Source organism: Neophocaena asiaeorientalis, unplaced genomic scaffold (assembly GCF_003031525.2).
Source record: "Neophocaena asiaeorientalis asiaeorientalis breed wild unplaced genomic scaffold, Neophocaena_asiaeorientalis_V1.1 scaffold9, whole genome shotgun sequence".
Classification (NCBI taxonomy): Eukaryota; Metazoa; Chordata; class Mammalia; order Artiodactyla; family Phocoenidae; genus Neophocaena; species Neophocaena asiaeorientalis.
Genome location: NW_020171825.1, coordinates 2,697,899 through 2,720,293, shown reverse-complemented (window position 1 = coordinate 2,720,293; position 22,395 = coordinate 2,697,899). Strand labels below are relative to the sequence as shown.

Here is a 22,395-nt window from a genome sequence, read left to right as displayed (position 1 = left end):
CGGGCAACCTCAGGTGTAATGTGGAGAGCATGGGTCCCTGACTCTCTCAACTCTAGTCATCTAAAGAAGACCTCGGTCAAAGGAACTCATGGGCTCAGCCCCTGACCAGCCTGACTTCACTCAGTTGTACCACAGTCCACTTACAGCCTGCTGGGTACACGTGGAGCTCAGCGCCTCTGGATTACTTTCTCTGGCCGCTGGCCTCCTCTGCGATGGTTGTGACATGCGGGCCCAGTAGTTGTGGCTCGCGGGCTGTAGAGCACAAGCTCAGTAGTTGTGGCACACGGGCTTAGTTGCTCCGAGGCATATGGGATCTTCCCAGACCAAGGCTCGAACCCGTGTCCCCTGCATTGGCAGGTGGAATCTTAGCCACTGCCCCACCAGGGAAGTCCCCAACTGCATCTTTAATTGAATTAATAGGCATCTGGTAGTTGATCTCAGAAAATAATAGTTCTTCTGATTTTGTTAATAACACAGGGTACATTATGTCAGATTTCGAATGCCACATGTTTTAAGAAAAGTACTGACAAACTAGAGAGACCAGAGCATTGAGAAGTGCACCCAGGGCAGTCTAAATGTCATCTCATCTCGAATTAAGGGGGAGAAGGGGCATTTGATTAGCAGCCACTATGTGCCAAGAACTGTGTTAAGTTGTGAAGGGACAAACTTCTAGTTGCCACACTCGGGTTACTTGCTCTGAATTAACCTGGCTGGGGTTGAGATGTAAGTGTGCATGTAAGGGGAAAGCCCTGCTCTTCCATGTGGGGCTGGGGTTCAGCTTAAACCAAGGTTGTTCTCTGGGAGGGTATAGCCTGCAGCGGAAGCCAGATGGGGACGGGCAACCTCAGGTGTAATGTGGAGAGCATGGGTCCCTGACTCTCTCAACTCTAGTCATCTAAAGAAGACCTCGGTCAAAGGAACTCATGGGCTCAGCCCCTGACCAGCCTGACTTCACTCAGTTGTACCACAGTCCACTTACAGCCTGCTGGGTACACGTGGAGCTCAGCGCCTCTGGATTACTTTCTCTGGCCGCTGGCCTCCTCTGCGATGGTTAGTTTCGTGAGTCAACTTGACATGGTATCCAGCTATTCAACTAGCCACTGACCTAGGGGTTGCCGTGAAAGCATTTTGTAGATGTGTTAAGATCTATAATCAGCTGATGTCAAGTGAAGGAGATCACCCCCAGCCCACTATAACCTGGGGGCGGGGGCCTCATCCCATCAGTTGAAGGCCTTACAAACAAAATCAAGATTTCCGTGAGGAAGAAGAAATTCCACCTCAAGACTGCAGCATCAGCTCCAACTGGAGAATTTCTAGCCTGCTGGCCTGTCTTCCATATCTCAGACTTGTCAGCCCCACGATCACAAGAGCCAATGACTTGAAATGAATCTCTTTATACACACACACGCACACGCACACACACGCCCAGCTGGTTTCGTTTCTCTGCAGAACCCTGGCTGATATGCTGCCCCTGACTTTTAAGGGTCAGGTGCTCCAATGTGTTCTTTTTTCTGGCCCCATGCCTTAGAAAAAGCTTTCCTTTCTGTTCTGATTAGATTCTATACATCAATGGGAGGTCTTGACCCAGCAGCCACTTCCTGGGGCGGGCTGTGCCCAGGGAAGCATGACACTGGCATTGACATTCTCGGGGGTCTCTGTCATCCCTAATGTTTCTATGACCCCTGGATGGGGACTAAAGGAGGACCCTGGCATCCCCCATCCTCCACTTCCATCCTCTCCTTCCCACGTTCTGAAATCCCTCCCACTGCCTACAAGGCCCTTAGACAGGGAAGAGTCAGCACTGTCAGCCTGACCGCTACCCTGAGACAGGCCCGTGCTTGCAGGGTCAACCCTCGGCTGGCACCTGGGAACTTGGATTTCAGCAGAGTTCCCACCATGAACTGGTATGAGTGACTCACTGTCCCTAAGCTGTTGGTACAAACAGTATGGTTTATGCTGAACACCTGCTTTCCCACTGGGAGTCTGGGATGTGGGTACCTGCTAGGCAGAAGGTACCATGTGGCTTGTCCTCCCCGCACTGAGTCTATAGTGAGTTTCCCTGGTGGACAAGAGTTCACACTCATTGTCACAACACGGAGCTAGGGGAGATCAGCCTGTCCCATGTGGTCCCACCGGGAGAGTACTCTGGAAGCTGCATCTGGTTTCCCAGACTTCACCCCACGCACCTTTTGTCTTTCCTGACCTTGCTATGAATCCTTTTGCTGGAATAAATCACAGCCATGAGTATGAGTACCTGCCGAGCCTATGAGTCCTCCCATGAATCACTGAGCCTGGGGGTGGCCTTGGGGACCCCTGGTGCAACCCTACATCATCTGGTCCAGGCACCGTTCTGATCTCATCACCTGTCACCCTGCCCCCACTGCTGTCTCCAAACTCACCAACACATGCTGTTTCCTCTTTCTGGAGCACCCTCCCCGCCCCGGCCTTTTCCCTTACCTCCTTCAAGGCTCCATCCCAATATCACCCATCAGGAAAGCAATCCTTGACCACCCAATGTAACACTGCACCTGTCCCATCATTCTCTGTTCCCTCATCCTGCTTTGTTGTTCTCGTTAACACTTACCACCTGATACGTTTATATTTATTAGTTTCCTGACTGGCTGTCCATCCCCAGCTGCCCACACCAGAGTGAAAGCTCCATAAAGCAGTGATTTTTCATTTCGTTTCTGATTTGAGCGAACCACCCCAAAGGATGCTTGGGTGAAATGACAAGATGTCTGGGATTTGCTTTAAAGGCTTTTATCGAACTAAAAGTATGCTGCTGTGTCCAAGAGAACCAGGAACTCACCTGATAAATTGTCTAATGCAAAATGGGTGTTTGAGTTTCTGTTATTATACGGTAAAGACAGGTTATCATGTGCTAACTGCTATAGGTAATTTACTTAGGTGTATTTTCTAAATTTACCATGAAAAATTCAAAAGAAAGAGTCGTAGAATAAATTCCCATAAAACAAAACCTAGATTAAGTTATCATCAAGTTTTGTCATAGTGGCTACCTGCTTCTCCCCTTTACTGTACTATTTTAAAGCACATTTCAGATTTCATGTCATTTTCTTCCTACATACTTTATAATGTATCTCTAAAAATTATGGACATTTTCTTACATAACCACAAGGCCGTTTATCACACCTAACGAAATTAACAGTAATTCTTGGAATCATAATACTCAGACCATAATAAAAATTCTTTGGTTGTCTCAAAATGTTTTTCTACATTTGCCTTGCTGGATTCAGAATCCAAGCAAATTCCACACATGTTCTTTTGTTCTGTCCCTTAAGTCTTTTTTAATCTAAAACAGTCCCCCTTTATTTCTTTTTCATGCTATTTGTTGCATAATTTTTTTTTAACTAAAATGTTTATTTCAGAAACACAGATTAGAGCAAATGGGGGAACAAAAATGAAATTTGCATGTGCAGTGGAAATAGGATCTGGTTGAAAACACTTAGAAACCTGGAATTAGAGAGTAAGGATCTTGCTGGTTTCTTGTTGTAGAGCTTGCTGTGTGGGACCTTGATTGAATTACAGTCTGCTTTCTGCTTTTCTAAAGATAGTAATGATTTTAATTTATGTACTTTGTCAGGCGCTAGTGGTGGGTTCTGTCTCTGGAACATTTAGTTTAGTGCCTGGTACATAGGAGGCTCTCTGCAAACAGTTGAAAAATCAGACAGTTTCATCAATAGATATTCTAAAATAATCCATCAGTGTTTCGTCTTAACATCAAGTGTGATTGTCAGAATTAAATCATGAAAAGAGGTGTTTCTAGTCCCAGGTTGGCTGGGTTTGGTTGTGGGCCTCTCAGGCAAGTCGATCATCTCTCCAGGTCTTCAGTTTCCTATCTATAACCTTTTATAAAAGTAAATTTTAAAGTCTAACTACCTTCGGTATGAATTTTTTCATGAACCTCATTTTTGTATAATATGGTTTAGGAAGTGCTACCTTTAGATATCAGGTGCCGAACAGGCATGTAAACCGGGTACAAGCAGATAGTAATTGGGTCAGAAATCTGCATTTTGTTAGTTGCATCACTTCCACAGTCATTCCCTCTCTACCCCTTTGACATTTAGCAAAAAATTTTTAAAGCTGCAGTGTGTCTCTAAAGTGGAAAGAGGAAACAATAGCAGGGATTGGACCACGCCTAGTGTATTAATTAGAACTCTCCTGACAATAAGTAAACAAATTAGTTCTGACCAGCTCATGTAACAGTGGACTTTCTTACTGGGGAACCACTAGGAATGAAAGGACAGGATATAGCCGGGCCTTGGAGATGGAACCAGGACTTGGCGGGCAGTAGAGAATCCAAAAACTCTTTCTGTTTTGGGTTGAACTGTGTCCCCTGCAAAAGACATATTGAAGTCCTAACCCCTGGTACCTGTGAAGGTGACCTTATTTGGAAATAGGGTCTTTCCAGATGTCATCAACTTAAGATGAGGTTGTACCAGAATAGGGTGGGCCCTAATCTAATATGACTGGTGTCCTCATCAGAAGAGGAGAGGAGACAAACAGACCCAGAGCGAAGAATGCCATGAAAAGATGGAGGCAGCGACTGGAGTGATACGAATCAAGGGACACCAAGAATTGCCAGCAAACATCAGGAACAAAGAGAAAGACATGGAACGGACCCTCCCTAGAGCTTTCAGAGGGAGCATGGCTCTGCCAACACCTTGACTTTGAGCTTCTAGCCTCCAGAACTGTGAGAGAACAAATACCTATTGTGTTAAGCTGTCCCAGTCTAAGACGCTGTGCTATGGCAGCCTCAAGAAACCAATACACCTTTCTCTCTCTTGCCTCTGCCCCCTCTGAATACCTGTGTCTCTCTTTTTTCACACTGCAACCTAAATGTGTCTGTTTCCCGGTTCATATGATAGAAAACAGTTGTCAACAACAATTTCCATGTGATACAGCAATAGAGATACAGACAGAGACTCAAGAGTTTCTCTTCATCCCTGTTCCACATTCTCAGGGAAGGGACTCATGAGCCATCTTGGATTGGGTGGCCATCTCAGGCCCCATCAAACGCTGCGTGGGTGTGTGTTTAGGATTACGTCTATGCAGCAGGTGGGACTGATGGTCAAATCATCTAACAGATGTCCACTGCACGGGACCAGTGGAGGACGGATGAGGAGCTGCATGCACTAGGGTGGCCCTAGGGACCAGAGCAATGAGGAAATTCCAAGGGAAAGGGAAAGTTAGGGAGACAGAGATTACTGACTAGGTCAACCGCCACTTCACAGCACTTCCCTTGGATGTTTGTGTTTTGTCTTTCCTGTATTTTTAAAGAAGGATGTTTCATTTACATAAGTGCTTTAGTTGTATGATTCTATTTATCCCTCCCAAAAGCCATATGAAGAAGCAACTTTCATCTCCACAAATGCAGAAACAAAGGCTATGAAAAATGAAGTTAGGTGATCAAGTTTACATTGCCAGTAGGTAACAGAGCCAAGATAGCACATGAATATAAGAGAAATTCTGGCTAGTAATGGGAAAGTTGGACAGCATAAATTCTAAGGTCTACTGAAACTAAAATTCTAAGAATGTTGATTCATAGCAATAGTAGCAAGGCTTTCATATAATATCTTTTTTATAAATACCTTGAAGTACTTCTCATATATTCCCATTTTATTTTATATGTTATTCTAAGATTTTTTAATATAATATAAAAAGTATTTTTAAAAAGACAAAATAATATTCATGTTCTGATCTGCTCTTCTAGAACTACTGGTTTTCATGGACATATGTTTCTTTCAAATCTATTCTTCCTTTTAAATATCAAAAGTTCAAATTGCAATATATCAGAGAGTACCTATCTTAGAAATTCTCCAAATTTTACCATGTCTATCTCTGTACAGAGGTTTTTTCCCCCTTTCTTCCAGTAAGGATTATTAGGTTGAAGTCAGATTCCGGGTTTTGTTTTATTTTGTTTTTCTACCACTTACTCTGTAATTTGCATTTTGTTCGCCTGTCATTCTCCTTGACTGTTTTGTGTGCCCTACGTGTAGTATTCAGCACACAGCAGAGTCTCCGTTTCCTGGGCCCCTATTCTATGTTTCAGTGCCTTGATCGCTCTGTGCTCTGCAAACTGGGCCCCAACTATTCTGCTTTGGAAAAGAAAATCATTTGAGGTACATAAAGGACAATGGTTATTGTCTTTCTTTACTAACAAAGAGGTGATGAGATCGAGGGGCCAAGAAACGTGCCCAAAACACTTCTAAAACTCCCTCCTCCCCACCCCATCTCAAGGGTCCTTGTGGCTAGACTAGTACTTCTACACTGACTTTGCCTTATCACCTTGTGTGGCTCTCCCTTGCAGAGGCAGAGACATGAAAACAATGACAACCACAGAATTCCTGTGGCAGGGTTTTGCTTCTGAGGCATTAAGGAAAGGCCAGGAGGTGACACCTGCAGATCATACCCTCTTCTGATACTTGTCAAGCCATCTCAACCCCCTGGGTGCCCCCTGATCTTTGCACACTATGCCCAAGAACTTACAAGCCAAGTCAGTGGTCATTCAATTAGAGTGTGACCCTGTAGTGTCCCCAGAAGACAGGGTGTCTTCACTAGGCAGTGGACACTGAGGGGTCTGAGATGACTCAGTCTCAGTCATGGATGAGGTGGGAAGTTATATGAACACAAAGACTAAAGGAAAACTCATAGACTTTTTGAAACAGTGTTAAAGGCTGGGTTGTGTCCCCCTAAAATTTGTATGTTGAAGTTCTAAACCCAGCATCTCAGAATGCAACTGTATCTGGAGACAGGTTTTAAAGAGGTGATTAAGTTAAAATGGAGTCATTAGGATGGGCCCTAATCAAATAACACTGGTATCCTTCTAAGAAGAGATCTGAACACAGACACACACCAAGGGAAGATGATGTGAAGAACGGAGAAAATGGCCATCTGCAAGCCAAGGCAAGAGGCCTCAGAAGAAACCAGCCCTGCCGGCGTTGTGAGTCTGAGGACTTCTAGCCTCCAGAACTGTGAGAAACTTTCTGTTGCTCAAGACACCCAGTCTGTGGTGCTTTGTTACAGCAGCCCCAGGAAACCAGTACGCAAAGGTTACTCTCATATTTGAGGACACTTAAGTTAGAATCAAATCAGAAACAAATAAACATTGCAATATGGGGTTTACAAAAGTGACTGTCACAATATTCTTTCTGTATGGCAAAGATACTACTGACCGTAGATGATTTAGTGGCATGACAGTTAGCAAGACCCACTCCCTGTTTTCCTAACCTCTAGCCATGGGATCCCTGAGTCTTAGTCCTTGGATGTCTAATTTTACTCACCCTCTTGGTGACCTCCTCTGTTCTTTGGATTTAAGTGTGATCTAGATGCTTTTAACTTACATCTGAGTCTGCTCAGGCTGCCATAACAAAGTAACATAGACTGGGGGCTTAAGCAATAGAAATTTATTTTCTCACTCTTCTGGAAACTGGAAGTCCAAGACCAAAGTGCTGCCCATTCAGTTCCTGCTCAGGGCTCTCTTCCTGGCTTATAGATGGCCACCTTCTTGCTGTGTCCTCACATGGCCTTTCCTTCCTGCCTGTGCATGGAGAGAAGGAGATCAGTCACTCTCATTTTCTCTCTGTCTCTCTTTCTTCTCCTCCTCCTTCTCCTTCTTCTTCTCCCTCCTCTCCTTCTCCTTCTTTATCTTCTGGCACTAATCCCATCATGGGGACCCCACCCCTATTACATCATATACCTCTAATCACCTCCCAAAGGCCCCATGTCCAAATACCATAACATTGGATTGGGGATTGGGGTTTCAAAATATGAGTCTTGGACAAACATTTAGCCCATAACAACTTCTAATTTTTTTTTAATTAATTTATTTTTGGCTGCATTTGGTCTTCATTGCTGCGTGGTGAGCAGGGGCTACTCTTCATTGCGGTGCGTGGGCTTCTCATTGCAGTGGCTTCTCTTGTTGCAGAGCATGGGCTCTAGGCACATGGGCTTCAGTAGTTGTGGCACGTGGGCTCAGTAGTTGTGGCTTGTGGGCTCTAGAGCACAGGCTCAGTAGTTGTAGCGCACGGGCTTAGTAGCTCCGTGGCAGGTGGAATCTTCCCGGACCAGGGCTTGAACCCATGTCCCCTGCATTGACAGGCGGATTCTTAACCACTGTACCACCAGGGAAGTCCACAACTTCTAAATTTTTAACTCTTGTCTGGACCTCTCCCCTGAGACTCTCTGTCCACCTGCCTCCTGACATCTCTTCTTGGATACTGAATGGACAACGTAAACTCAGCATGCTCAACACTGAACAGATCTGTCCCCCAAACCTGCTCCTTCCCCCAGTCATCTCCAGCTCAATAAATGGCAGCTCTACTCTCCCAGTTGCCAGAAACCTGGAGTCATCCTTGACCCCTCCTTGTCCCCCTCACACCCCACTTCTGGTCTGTCAGTGGCTCATCTTGGCCCCGCCTTCACAAGATGTCCAGACTCTGACCATTTCCCATCACCTCCACCATTACCCCTTGGGCCACACCACCCATCATCACTCACCTGGACACCTGCTTTCACCCCTGTTGTCAACTCATGACACAGTAATCAGAGAGATCATGTACAAGTCCGATGGTGTACCTCCTCTACTTAAAATTCCCCAATTGCTTCCCACCTCACTCTGAGTGAAAGCCAAGTTTGCATCATTCTCTCTTGTTCTGCTTCCTTCACGTTTGTCTCCAACTCTTGTGAGTCCAGCCCTGCTCCCTCTGCCCCAGACATGCTAGCCTCCTGCTCTTCTGCAGACACACCAGGCACTTTCAGTGGCTCCTCTCTCTGCCTAGACTGCTTCCCCCCCGACCCCCAAATCCATATGGATATATCTTATGTTTCACATAAATGGATATTTCTTGTTTTGCTCCTTCACTGTCTTCTGGTCTTTTCTGGAATTGTCCCTTCTCATAGGCCTTCCTGACCACCCTTATGCAAAATCTCAGCCTCCAAACACACTCACTTCCTACTCTCTGTATTATTGTTAATTCTCCGAGGATTTTTTTTTTATCATTTCAGAATTTGCTTATATATTATGTGTATTCTGCCTTCCCCTACACTGAAATATAAGCTCCTTGAGGTAAAGAATTTTTGTCTGTACTATTCTCTATTCCCAGTGCTTGAAACAATACCTGGCACATAGTAGTTGCTCAATAAATATCCCACAATTGACTAAGTCATATTTTTCTGTCTCTAGCTCTCCTCTGGAGGGAAAGCTGAGGAGATGATGGGTGTGGTAGGCACGGTAATGGCCCCACAATGATGTCCACGTCCTCATCTCTAGAACCTGTGATTATGTTATATGGCGTGGTAAAAGGGACTTTGCAGATGCGATTAATTTAAGGGTCTTGCAATGGGGAGATTATCCTGGATTGTCCAGCTGGGCCCAGTGTAATCACAAGTGTCCTTGTAAGAGGAAGGCAGGAAAGTCAGAGTGAGAGGAGGAGATGTGTTGGGGGAAGCGGAGGTAAGACGGATGCTGGGCCATGCTCCAAGGGATGCAGGCATCCTCCAGAGGCTGAAAAAGCAGGAAACAATTCTCCTCTAGAGCCTTCAGAGGAGGGCAGCCTTGCTGACAACTTTTTTTTCTGCCTTATTGAGGTATAATTGACAAATAAAAATTGTATGTATTTAGGGTGTACAGCGTGATGATTTAGTATACATATGCATTTTGAAATGATTACAATTAACACATCCATCACCTCACATAGTTACGTTGTGTATGTGTGTGTGTGTGCTGAGCACACAAGATCTACTATCTTAGCAAATTTCAAGCATACAAGCCAGTATTATTAACTATAGTCACCATGCTGTACATTAGATCACCAGAACTTATTCATCTTATTACTGAAAGTCTGTATCCTTTGACTAACATCTCATCTCCACAGCCCCTGGCAACCACCATTCTACTTTCTGCTTCTATGAGTTTGACTTTTTTAGATTCTACATATAAGTGAGATCATGTTTTTCTGTGTCTGGCCTATTTCACTTATAATGTTGTCAAAAATGGCAGAATTTCCTTCTTTTTTAAAGCTGCATGGTATTTCTGTATGTGTGTGTGTGTGTGTGTGTGTATGTGTGTGTGTATTTCACATTTTCATTATTATTTCATCCCTTGACAGACACTTAAGTTATTTCCATATTTGGCCATTATGAGTAATGCTGCAGCAAACATGGTGTTTCTCTTCAAGATACTGATTTCATTTCCTTCCGATAAATACCCATAAGTGGAATTTCTGGATCATATGGTAGTTCTATTTTTAATTTCTTTTTTCTTTTTTTTTTGTATTTGCGGCACGCAGGCCTCCCACTGTTGTGGCCTCTCCCGTTGCGGAGCACAGGCTCCAGACGCGCAGGCGCAGCGGCCATGACTCACGGGCCCAGCCGCTCCATGGCATGTGGGATCTTCCCGGACCGGGGCACGAACCCGTGTCCCCTGAATCAGCAGGTGGACTTCCAACAACTGTGCCACCAGGGAAGCCCTATTTTTAATTTCTTGAGGAACCTCCATACTGTTTTCCATAGTGGCTGTACCAATTTATATTCCCACCAACAGTGCACCAGGGTTTCCTTTCTCCACATCCACACTAACACTTGTTAACTCGTCTTTTTGAGAGTAGCTATCCTAACAGGTGTGAAATATCTCACTGGGGCTTTGTTTTGGCATTTTCCTGATGATTAATGTTGTTGAGCATCTTTCATACACCTGTTGACCATTAGTATATCTTCTTTGGAAAAATGTCTATTCAGACCTTTTGCCCATTTTAATCAGTTATTTGTTTTTTGTTATTGAGTTATACGAATTCCTATGTATCTTGAATATTAACCCCTTTTCAAATACATGGTTTGCAAATATTTTCTCCCATTCTGTATGCTGCCTTTTCACTTGTTGATTGTTTCTTTAGCTGTGCAGAAGACTTGTAGTTTGATGTAGTCTGATTATTAATTTTTGCTTTTGTTGCCATATACAAAAGAATTGTTGCCAAGACTGATGTCAAGGACACTTTCCTCTATATCTTCTTCTAGGAGTTTTATGGTTTCAGGTATTACATTTAATTCTTTAATTCATTTCAAGTTAATTTTTGTGAGTGGTTTAAGATCAAGGTCCAATTTCATTCTTTTGATGTGGTTATCAGTTTCCCCAGCACCATTTGTTGAAGAGACTATCCTTTCCCCATTGAGTGTTCTTGGCTCTGTTGTCAAAGATCAGTTGACTTTATATGCGTGGGTTTATTTCTGGGCACTCAATTCTGTTCCATTGGTCTATGTGTCTATTTTTATGCCAGTACCATACTGTTTTGATTATGATAGTTTAGTAGTATAGTTTGAAATAAGTGTAATGCCTCCAGCTTTGCCTTTAGGACTTCAACCTCCAGAGCTGTAAGGTAACAAACTGTGTTGTTTTAAGCTAGTAGGTTTACACTGATTTGTTGTAGCAGCAACAGCAGGAAACTAATAAAATAGCTAATAAAATAAAAGATTTCTCTTCAGCCAAGCCCTCGTCAGCTGGTAGACACTCTCCTCACTCTCCAGACATCACCTCACCTGCCTTATCTGAAGGGGATTCACTGGATTCTGAGGAAAGTTTAAGTCCCTTTTTGTTCTAAAGTTCAAACAGTTGATCCAAAACTATACTGTGGATTGGGATTTAGACAGGGACATGCAGGTGGAATTGGGCACTGGGCATCTGGTCTGGCTACCTCCATCCTATGAGAGGCTGGGGCTCCCTGTCCAGGCTGCCTGGCATGTGGTCCCACATGTATGTCCCCTGCACCTCCTCTTGAAACACTTTTGTTTCCTAAAACTTCCCCTTTTTCTCATTTCCTTCAGCCCTCTCCTTTGAGCCCCTCCTTCTCTCATACACCTGCCTCTCTACCCAGGTCCTGCCACCTTCTCAATGAAACCAGTGAAATTCCAGGCCCCCTTAGGTCTTCCTCATGTCCTACATATTTTGAAGTCTCAGAAGACGTTAATCAATAGCTTTTACCTTTGGCCCAATTACAAAGACCACAAAGTTGAAGAAGTGTGTTTGGGTCTAGTATCTTTTGGCCCTCCCAGTCAGAGGGAAAGGTGGGATTGCTCCTGAGGTTGGGGGGTGGTTGGGGAAGAAGCTGGGAAATGGAGGTACTCCTATGCCAGGCTTTACCTAGTTTCTCCTAGTCATCTAAAACCAACCCCCCTTCCCCCTGCAGGATCATTTTCCTCACAGACTCTCCTCTCCTCCCCTCCATCTGGTCCACTAGAGTAATACACATTCTTTGTATTAACATAACTTTGATTCCAGTTTTGCTGCAAATACTCTGGCTTTATTTTGCTATGAAAGCATCTATCTCTCCTCCTTCCAACATACTCTCCTGGGTTACATTGTAGAGCTTTGTGGGTTGATTGACAATTAATTGTGTTATTCCCAAATCAACCCTTTGTAATTCATTGTGGGTCAGGACCATACAGAAGACTCAGTTTACCCATAATGAAAATGCTATAAGATTGAATTCACACATAATGACCAAACTAAGTAACCAGATGAACTCTTATCATTCTAAGGTCCATCAATCAATGTAGCTTGGACCCAATTTTTCCAGGGTTTAGGTAAAAGAAAAGGCAAATAATAAAAGGATTTTAATTGTATCTCATAATACCTCCCCCCTCCCCCCAAATCTCATTCAAGGTAGGTTATCTTTCAGTCTTAGAACAGATGGCTCTAAGGACAAACTTTACCTGAATATACCATCAAATGCAGTTAGGAGGCAAATAAAAAAAAAAAATTAAGTAGGAAATAACTATTGTTTTGTATTAAAAATACCTGAAAAGCTCCACTGAGACAGAAAAGAGGGATGTCCTTAAACTCAAACATTCTCAGAGACACTTGACAACAAGGTTTGAGATCCTACAAGGTGTAATTAATTCTACAAATATTTGAGTAGAGGATTGAAGAGAGTAGTTTTGGAGTACACCCTGCTTTTTCACTACCCACCAAGCCTGCTACCTGTTTCCTACCCCTTCTGTTACCGAATGCAAATTTGTGTGCCCAACACACAGTGAGGGCAAACAAACCGAAATGTTGAAGTTTGGAGCAGAGAAAGGTTTATTGCAGAGCCATGCAAGGAGATGGGTGGCTTGTGCCCAGAAATCCCCAAACTCTCTGAAGGGTTTTAGCAAAGCATTTTTAAAGGCAAGGTGAGGGAAGGGCATGGTTAGTTGTTGCAAACTTCTTGGTGTCAGAATCCTTTGTTCTCCTGACTGTCCATGTAGGTCAGGTCACAATGTTCCTGTAAACCTACAACAAAAGAAATGTTATTCACTGTTCTGCAACTTTTCATTCTGTATGAATGGAAAAATGTTATACTCTTAAAGATCAGAGCCTTGAGAATAGGCAATCCTGTATATTTCAGGCTATAGGCAACATTCTTTTACAAAAGTGCAGAGCCAGCATGACTAAGCACAGACAACAAGGCACAAGGGTTAAAGGAAAAGAAACAGATCTAATATGGAGTCAGATTTTTTCTTCCCTGTTACACTTTGGGTCCTAGCTTAGTGTACCTTCTTCCAGAAGGCTTCTTATACCATACAGTTCACTCATTTAAAGTGTACATGGGCTTCCCTGGTGGCGCAGTGGTTGAGAATCCGCCTGCCAATGCAGGGGACACGGGTTCGAGCCCTGGTCTGGGAAGATCCCCCATGCCACAGAGCAACTGGGCCCATGAGCCACAGTTACTGAGCCCGCACGTCTGGAGCCTGTGCTCCGCAACCAGAGAGACCGCCATAGTGAGAGGCCCGCGCACCGCGATGAAGAGTGGCCCCCGCTTGCCACAACTAGAGAAAGCCCTCGCACAGAAACGAAGACCCAACACAGCCATAAATAAATACATAAATAAAATTTAAAGTGTACAATTCAGTGGCTTTTAATATATTCACCAAGTTTCACAGTCAACTCCACAATTTTAAAAGTTTTATTACCCTAAAAAGAAATCCCACACCCATTAACAATCATCCCCCATTTCCCTCCAATCCCCACAGCCCAAGGCTACCTCTACTTTCTGTCTCTATATAATTGTTTCCTCTGGACTTTTCATATAAGTGGAATCATATAATATTTAGTCTTTTGTGACTGGCTTCTTTCATTTAGCATAACGCTTTGAAGGTGCATCCATGTTGTAGCCTGTATCAGTATTTCATTTCTTTTTATTGTCAAATAATACTGTGCAGATTGACCACATTTTGTTGATCCATTCACCGTCTGATGAGCATTCGGGCTGTTTCCACTTTTTGGCCATCGTGAATAATGCTCACGTGGACATTTGTGTACAAGTTTTTGTGTGGACATATGTTTTCATTTCTCTTGGCTTATACCTAGGGGTGGGATTCATCATTTTATTATAAAAATTTCAAACATATGGCAAGGTTGAAAGAATTTTATAGTGAACATGCTTCCCACCACCCAATTTCTACTATTAAGATTTTATTCTCCTTCATCAGATATCTGTCCTTCTATCTAACCCTCCAGCCATTCATCAATCAGTCTTATTTTTTAAATTTTATTTCACTGAAGTATATTTGGTTTAGTGTTGTGTTAATTTCTGCTATACAGCAAGGTCATTCAGTTATACATATATATGTACATATATACTTTTTATTTTCTTTTCCATTATGGTTTATTACAGGATATTGAATATAGTTCCCTGTGCTATACAGTGGGACCTTATTGTTTTCTATTCTATATATAATAGTTTGCATCTGCTAATCCCGAACTCCCAATCCATCCCTCCCCTACTCCCCCTCCCATTTGGCAACCACAAGTCTGTTCTCTATGTCTGTGAGTCTGTTTCTGTTTTATAGATAAGTTCATTTGTGTCATATTTTAGATTCCACATATAAGTGATATTACATAGTATTTGTCTTTCTCTTTCTGACTTACTTCACTTAGTATGATAATCTCTAGGTCCATCCATGTTGCTGCAAATGGCATTATTTCATTCTTTTAATGGCTGCTTATGATTCCATTGTATATATGTACCCCACCTTCTTTATCCATTCCTCTGTTTATGGACATTTAGGTTGTTTCCGTGTCTTGGCTATTGTGAATAGTGCTGCTATGGACATAGAGGGGCAGTTATCTTTTTGAGGTGACTTTTGTCTGGACATATGCCCAGGAGTGGGATTTCAGGATCGTATGGCAACCCTATTTTTAGTTTTTTGAGAACCTCCATACTGTTTTCCATAGTGGCACTACCAATTTACGTTCCCAACAAAAATGTAGTAGGGTTCCCTTTTCTCCACACCCTCTCCAGCATTTGTTATTTGTAGATTTTTTAATGATGGCCCTTCTGATCCACATGAGGTGGGACCTCACTGTAGTTTTGATTTGTATTTCTCTAATAATTAGCAATGTTGAGCATCTTTTCATGTGCCTGTTTGCCATCTGTATGTCTTCTTTGGAGAAATGTCTATTTAGGTCTTCTGCCCACTTTTAATTGACATTATTTTTAAGTGTATTTCAAGGTACGTGACATCAGTGCTTTTCCCTAAATACCTCAGCGTGTATATCATTAAGTAGAGTTCAATATTTGTTTTGTTTCATTTATTTTTGTTTAATGTTACATTAAACATTACATTAAAATGTAATGTTACATTTTGTTTAATGTTTACATCATATGTAAACAATAATGTTTACATATGATGAAATGCACAAATCTGAAGTATATATCCCCTAAGTTTTGGCAAACTCATCTGTCTGACCCAAACCTCTATCAAGGTAACATTCCCATAACTCCAGACAATTCTCTCATGTACGCTTCCAGTCCTCACCCTCTGCACTTCAAAGACAACCTCCATTCTGATTTTTTCTCCATGTATTTGGTTTTGTCGTAAAACTTCATACAAATAGAAAAGTACAATATGTACGTTTTTGTGTGTAAAGTTCCTTTCACTCAGCAAAATGTTTTTGTGCCTCATCCGTGTTTTGCATTTATCAGGAGTCCGTTTCTTTTTCTTGTTGAGTTGTAAGTCCATTGTGTGTGATTATACCACTGCTTAGCTTTTCACTCTCCCGTTGATGGGCGTGTTTGTCTCCCGACCCCGTTTTTTTAGTTTTACGAATAAAGCTGCTATGACCATTTTTGTACAGGTCTTTTTGTGCACATAGGTTTTTGTTCTTCTTGGGTAAATACATAGGAGTGGAATTTCTCAGGCTCACAGTCAGTATACCACTGATAATACACAAATCTACTCTAATTTTAAGCAGTTCTAGGTGAGGAAAATCCTCTCTCTCTCTCTCTCTCTCTCTGGTGTTGCAAAACTTCTAACTGTAAGAAAAGTAACTTCAGATTACTGTCATCTAGGTCCATTTTTCTTGGTTACTCCTCATTCAGAGATAAAACAGAAATATTTAGAGGTGCTCTGTGATGAGGCATTGTACATTTATTTAGGTTATTTTTATTTTATTTATGTATTTATTTATTTTTTGGTACGCGGGCCTACTCACTGTCGTGGCCTCTCCTGTTGCGGAGCACAGGCTCCGGACGCGCAGGCTCAGCGGCCATGGCTCACCGGCCCAGCCGCTCCGCGGCATGTGGGATCTTCCCGGACCGGGGCATGAACCCGTGTCCCCTGCATCGGCAGGCGGACTCTCAACCACTGCGCCACCAGGGAAGCCCTATTTAGGTTATGTTTGAATGTATGATAGGGATTTTAATTTGTTAAAGGATAGAAATTATTTCATAAGTGAGATGCCTTTATTTCCTCCTTTTCACTAGTAGTCTCAATCTGTATGAAAAGGATAAAAAGGAATAATTCAATCAAGTACCAGTTTCTTGCTGTGTTTGTTCATCTTCAACCCCTTTACTGATGAGCTAAAGAACAGGGCTCTTCTTGCTGGGAAAAGCACCATCTCACTGCTTAGGGAAGAGGTGTGGCTTTAGATTGAATTCACTTTCTTTTCAAGAATTAGGAGTTGCATTGAACCAGGCTTGATCCCATGCAGGAGGATAAAGAAGCTGCTAACGTCCAGTTCATCAAAAAGATTTTCCCCCCAGAGGTGGTGGTAATTGGGGAGTTGAGAGAACTGATTGCCTTTAGCTTAGATACATTGAGGGAAGAGGGAAGTAAAGCTGGGAGATGCAGGCGTCCTTGCGACCAGCTGTCCCTCATCCCATCCAGGTAGGAGCAACTAGGTGATTTCTTTTAAAATTTATCCTTTGATGATCCTTCAGTGTGCATTAGACTTACAGATTTTAGCAGCAATTCTTGGGGAGGAGAGTGGGGTGGGGAAGAACATTTTTCTTTATTTTTGCCTTAAAATGTGTGGAGGTCCGATTTAAAGAAGGGGGTAATTATGCAAGTACATATGGAATTCCTACTGCCTATTTCTAAGCATCAGAGTGATTTTGTATGGGCTATCGCACATACCTACAGCCTGAAGAGATTTGCTATCTTGACCATGGACACACACACACACACACTTTCCTGCTCATTCCTAACTTCAGCTCTCAATGCATTTCTGAACGATGAAAAATGCTTCACGTAACCATCAACAATGATATACCCTCCCCTTAGGTATCATTTCCTTCTCTGAGAATCAAAAGGTGAGAACACAGGCCAGATTCAAAATGATTCCAATCCATGACCTTCCTCTGGTTTCCTCCTAAATGTCTCCTTTTGAAAGTGAAGTGGAAAAAATATGACCAAAAGTCCTTACTTTTTATCTATTCTATTTTCTATCCTAAAAGAAGTATGTGTTTAATGCTTTTCTCCAGCTGTCTTAGGTTTATGAATATAGAGGCAAAACACAGCAAAACCACTCAGAGCATTGCCTCTGGAGTCTGCCTGCCTGAGTTTGAATCACCTTCTCTGCCATTTACTAGCTATGTGAACTTGGCTAAGTTACATAATAACATACATCCTACTTTACAGGGTTGATGTGTCAGTTAAATGAGTTAACATTCACTAAGTTCCAACAACTATATGTTTTAGCTATTATTATTATTGTAAATAGAAAAGAAGAAACTTTAGAAGGAGTTATAGTTGAAGGTTAAAATTTCAAAGCAATTCTAATCAAAGTACAGTACGATTATTTTTAGAACTTGACAAAATGATGCTTAAGTTCATCTGGAAAAACAAATACTAAGGCTAGCCAGGAAAACTCTGAAATTATAGAGCATAAGTTCTATCAGAGGGTAACATATATTATGAACATTTTGTTACTGGGACAGGAATAGGCAGATCAGTGGAAAAGAATATGGACTCTACTATATGACAAAATTGGCATTTCAAACAAGTGTAGAAGAGATGGATTATTTAAATGGTGTCTGTTTATCCACTTGGAAAAAAGAAAATTTGGATCTGTATCTCATTTCTTATGCCCAAATAAATACTGTATAGATTGATTTTATAATATAAAAATAAAACTGTTAAAGTGTGAAAATACAGTGATTTTTAAAAAGCCTTGAGTGGAGAAAACTTTTCAAGCATGATGCAAAAATGTGAAAACAGAAAAGCAAACAGATAAATCTGACTGTACAAAAGTTAAGAACCTCTTGTTGCAAAAAAAGCACCATAGGCAAAGTCAAAACAGAAAAAATATTCACTATATGATCGCACAGGGCTAATTTCCTTAACTATCAATATAAAGATATTAAGAATCAACAAAAAAGACAAACACCCCAAGGGCAAAATGAGCAAAAGTTGATGGATAAAGAAATATCAATGGCTAATTTGAAAGTAAGTTTCCATTTTACCTATAAAACTGACAAATTTTAAAAGTTTGCCAATACCCAGTGTGGGCTTAAAGTGTAAGTAGGACTTCCCTGGTGGCGCAGTGGTTAAGAATCCGCCTGCCAATGCAGGGGACATGGGTTCAAGCCCTGGTCCGGGAAGATTCCACATGCCACGGAACTACTGAGCCTGCGCTCTAGAGCCCGCGAGCCACAACTACTGAGCCCGCAAGCCACAACTACTGAAGCCTGCGCGCCTAGAGCCCGTGCTCCGTAACAAGAGAAGCCACCGCAACGAGAAGCCCACGCACCACAACGAAGAGTAGCCCCTGCTCACTGCAACTAGAGAAAAGCCCGCACACAGCAATGAAGACCCAACGCAGCCCAAATAAATAAATTTATTCATTTAAAAAACAAAAGTGTAAGAAGTAAGCGTTCTCAAGCACAGTTGGTTAGTGGGTATCCTGGTTATCTTTTGCTTCATAGAAAGCCATGCAAACTTTAACAGCATAAAATGATTTTATCATGGATTTTGTGGACCAGGAATTTGGAAAGGGCACAACAGAGATGGCTCTTCTTTGCTTCATGGTGTCCTTAGCTGGCAGGACTGAAAAGGCTGGGGGTGGCCAGCATCGCTGAGGAACGGGATAGGGCTGGAGAACCCTCTCCAAAACACTTCTTTACTCACTTCCTGGTTCCTGGTCTGAGATGGTGAAAGATCTGGGACCGGCAGCTGGAGCGTCACTGTGCGGCCTCTTGCTTGTAGTGGTCCTCATCTAACAGACAGCTCATAATCTTATGTCCAGAGATCAGCACTGCCCCAAACAGAGACTTCTCCGACCCAGAAACATGGTGGTGGTGGTGGTGGTGGTGTGTTTGGGGGGAGGGGATGGTAACTGTGGAATAAGAAGTTTCATTTCACTGTGACACGTCATCACTTTAGCATAAAAGATTTACACACACGCACTTCTTTAAGCTTAGAAAGTTTCTGAAAGACTAAAGACTGGTGGGAAAATGATTTCTGAGAAGTGAAATTGGGGATGTGGCGAAGGGTCCCTTATGTGCTTTATGCTTTACCTAATACCCTTCTACACTGTTTAATTGTTTCTTAATTTATCATGTACACACATTTATTGTAATAAAAAATAGCTAAAATCAACAAAAGGAAAAGTTAAGAACAGGACAACTACTTAATTCAGGAAGATTTCTAAGTAACCTGATGGCATGGGTTATAAAGGGGACCTAGGTAATTATACATTTTTATAATCAGAAATCTGAAAACGAGGCATGAATGACACAAAATGACAAGGAAACACTTCAGTTTTTCAGGGGTTGATTTTCCAGATGGCAGATTTTCCAGGCCAGGTAGCCCTGGCTTTTTAGGTAAAGGAATTTAAAAAGTGCTTTCAATGAGATTAAGTACGAAACCCGGAATGTTTGTTTGTGAGAGCTGGAAGGAACTGGGGGAATTGGCTCTCCCAGTGGGAGCCCCCAAACCTGCTCTCCTCTTTCTTTTCCTTCTTCCCCACTGGCTACTACCCTCTGCCTGTAAAGCCCCAGACTGTGACCTTTAAAAGTCACCTTCCCTCAAAAACAAAATCAAAAAAACAACCAGCATCAGATGTTATGCATTCAATATTATGATCATACACATGCTAAGAGCGAAACGACACAAACTTTCTTCCAGACATGGAAAGAAGATGATGAAAAAAAAAAAAAGATGAAATAAACACTGTAGCATGTGGAAAACGTCTTCCAAAGAGAGTGACTGGGTAAATGTCACTTTCCTAATTTTTTGTGATTTCTACAAGCTTTTCGGTTTTAGCTGTAAGGTATGGCATAGCACCTTGCTTGCTACTGGGTGAAGTGCCCAGACTAGCAAAAAAAAAAAAAAAAAGAAAAAAGAAAAAATAGCATTGGAGGGCTTGTTAGAAATATCGTGCCTCAAGCTTACTAAACCAGATCTGCATTTACCAGAATCCCAGGTCTGCCACAGACCTGGCCACACACTGGAATCACCTCCAAAACTTTAACAATACCGATGCCTGGGTTCCCACCCCAGAAATCCTGATCTATTTGGCTGGGGTGAAGCCTGGGCGTTGCGGGTTTTTTTCAAGTCTGATGTGATTCTGTGATTCTGAGACCCAGTAATCTAATTTGGTGGTTCTCACAGTGTGGGCCCTGAGCCCCCTGGGAACCTGTTCGAAAGGCACATTCTCGAGCCCACTCCAGACTTCCTTTCCTGGAGTTTCTGATTCAGTAGGTCTTTGAATCAGCCGGCCAGGCAATTCCGATGCCCACTGAGGTGGGAGAACCCGATAAGGTAGGTCTGGGGAGGGGCCCAAGAATTTATATTTCTTAAAGTTTCCGGGTGCTGCTACCACTACAGGTCCGAGAAGCACACTCAGAGACTCTTATCACCCAAACCTCTGATCTATGGTTTGTCCAGAGCCACGCCTCCAGCCCACTATTGCTTCTCTTCAACGACAAACTTCCCATCTGCTGTTCTTTTCAGGTTTGAGGCCCAGATGACCCTTTTTACTTCCACCTTCTCCAAATATACAGGCGTTAAAAAAAAAAAAAAACATTTCAGCACCTCAAACTCAAACTATGTCTCTTTGCTCCAGAAACTACTCACACTAGCTACGCACAGGTGCCCCCGTCCTTCTCAGGCACCGTGTTCTCGTGTGGACCCACTGTCCCACGGGGACCCCTGTCCTGCTCCTCTTTCAGTTCAGTCGTGGCCTCTCCCAAGAAACCTGCTTCCAGGCTGGAGGTCGAAAACTTCTCTAAGGCGCAAAACGACCAGGGTTCTGGGGTCAGCGGCCGTCAGGGGCGGGTGCCCATTAGCCTCGGCATCTAGCAGCGGGTAGCTTTCGTTTCTAATCTCCTGCCGCGCGTCCTTTTCCCTCCACGTGTAGTGGGCCCATCCACAGCGAGGAGGAGAAAGGGCAAGAGCAGGGGCTGAGGAAAGGGGGATGGAGGTGGTAAAGCGGCAGCTCCCAGCTGGAGAGGGGGGACAGGGACTCTCCCCACTTAGGTGCCTGCCTGTTGGGTCCTGAATCTTGCTCCCTCCTCCGAGTTCCGGGAGCTCTGAACAGGAATCTGCAAACCTGCTAACCTATTTCACTCCTTTCCCTCGCGGGGCACTGCTCCGGTGCTCGGAGGGGGCGAGTAGGGGTGGGGATTGTCGGGGGATTCGCGGTGGGTGGAGGACGCGGGGCCGCGGCGGGGGGAGGGGAGGTGACAACTGCCCCTCCGGGATTAAGTCCCTCGTAGCCCAGGGTGGTGCCGGAAGCCAGCTCCTGTGGCCCCGGGGAAGGGGTGGTGCTCGTGGGTCCCTGCGAAGCACCGCTGTCCGTGCGACAACGTAAAGTCGTAGGTGGGCACCCGGGCGGGGCTCCCCCTTGCACAACCTCAACAGCGGCCTGCAGAGTCCGCGCCACCGATCCTCCGCCAGCTGCTCCTGGTGTTGCCCGTGCGCTCGTCTCCCGCTGCCTTAGCTCGCTTTCAACCACAGAGGCTGGACTGCCGCGTCCCTGGTGGCGCAGCGCACTCCGCGGAGCTTCCTGCGCTCGGCCCCGCGGCGCCGAGCGGAGAGACCGGCTACAGCCGTAGGACCAAGTAAGGCGCGGATCGGAGGTGGGCTCGCCCGGCCTGGGAGGGGCGCTCGGGCGGGCGG

The 22,395-nt window shown here is 43.6% G+C and overlaps 1 protein-coding gene and 1 long non-coding RNA gene across 2 annotated transcripts in view; one reads left to right on the top strand and one right to left on the bottom strand.

Annotated features, from left to right (window-relative positions):
* Positions 1 to 19,091: 19,091 nt before the first annotated feature.
* LOC112396237 (uncharacterized) lies at positions 19,092 to 22,122 on the bottom strand. Its single transcript, XR_003002533.1, has 2 exons — positions 21,352 to 22,122; positions 19,092 to 19,609 (listed from the first exon to the last, which is right to left on the bottom strand). It is a non-coding gene; the product is annotated as an uncharacterized LOC112396237 (long non-coding RNA).
* A 13-nt stretch (positions 22,123 to 22,135) lies between these two features.
* Positions 22,136 to 22,395, top strand: part of FARP1 (FERM, ARH/RhoGEF and pleckstrin domain protein 1) — a 291,979-nt gene continuing 291,719 nt past the window's right edge. The window contains exon 1 of the mRNA XM_024740029.1: positions 22,136 to 22,337. The gene's annotated coding sequence lies outside the window, so the exon portion shown is untranslated. The remainder of the gene's footprint in view (positions 22,338 to 22,395) is intronic.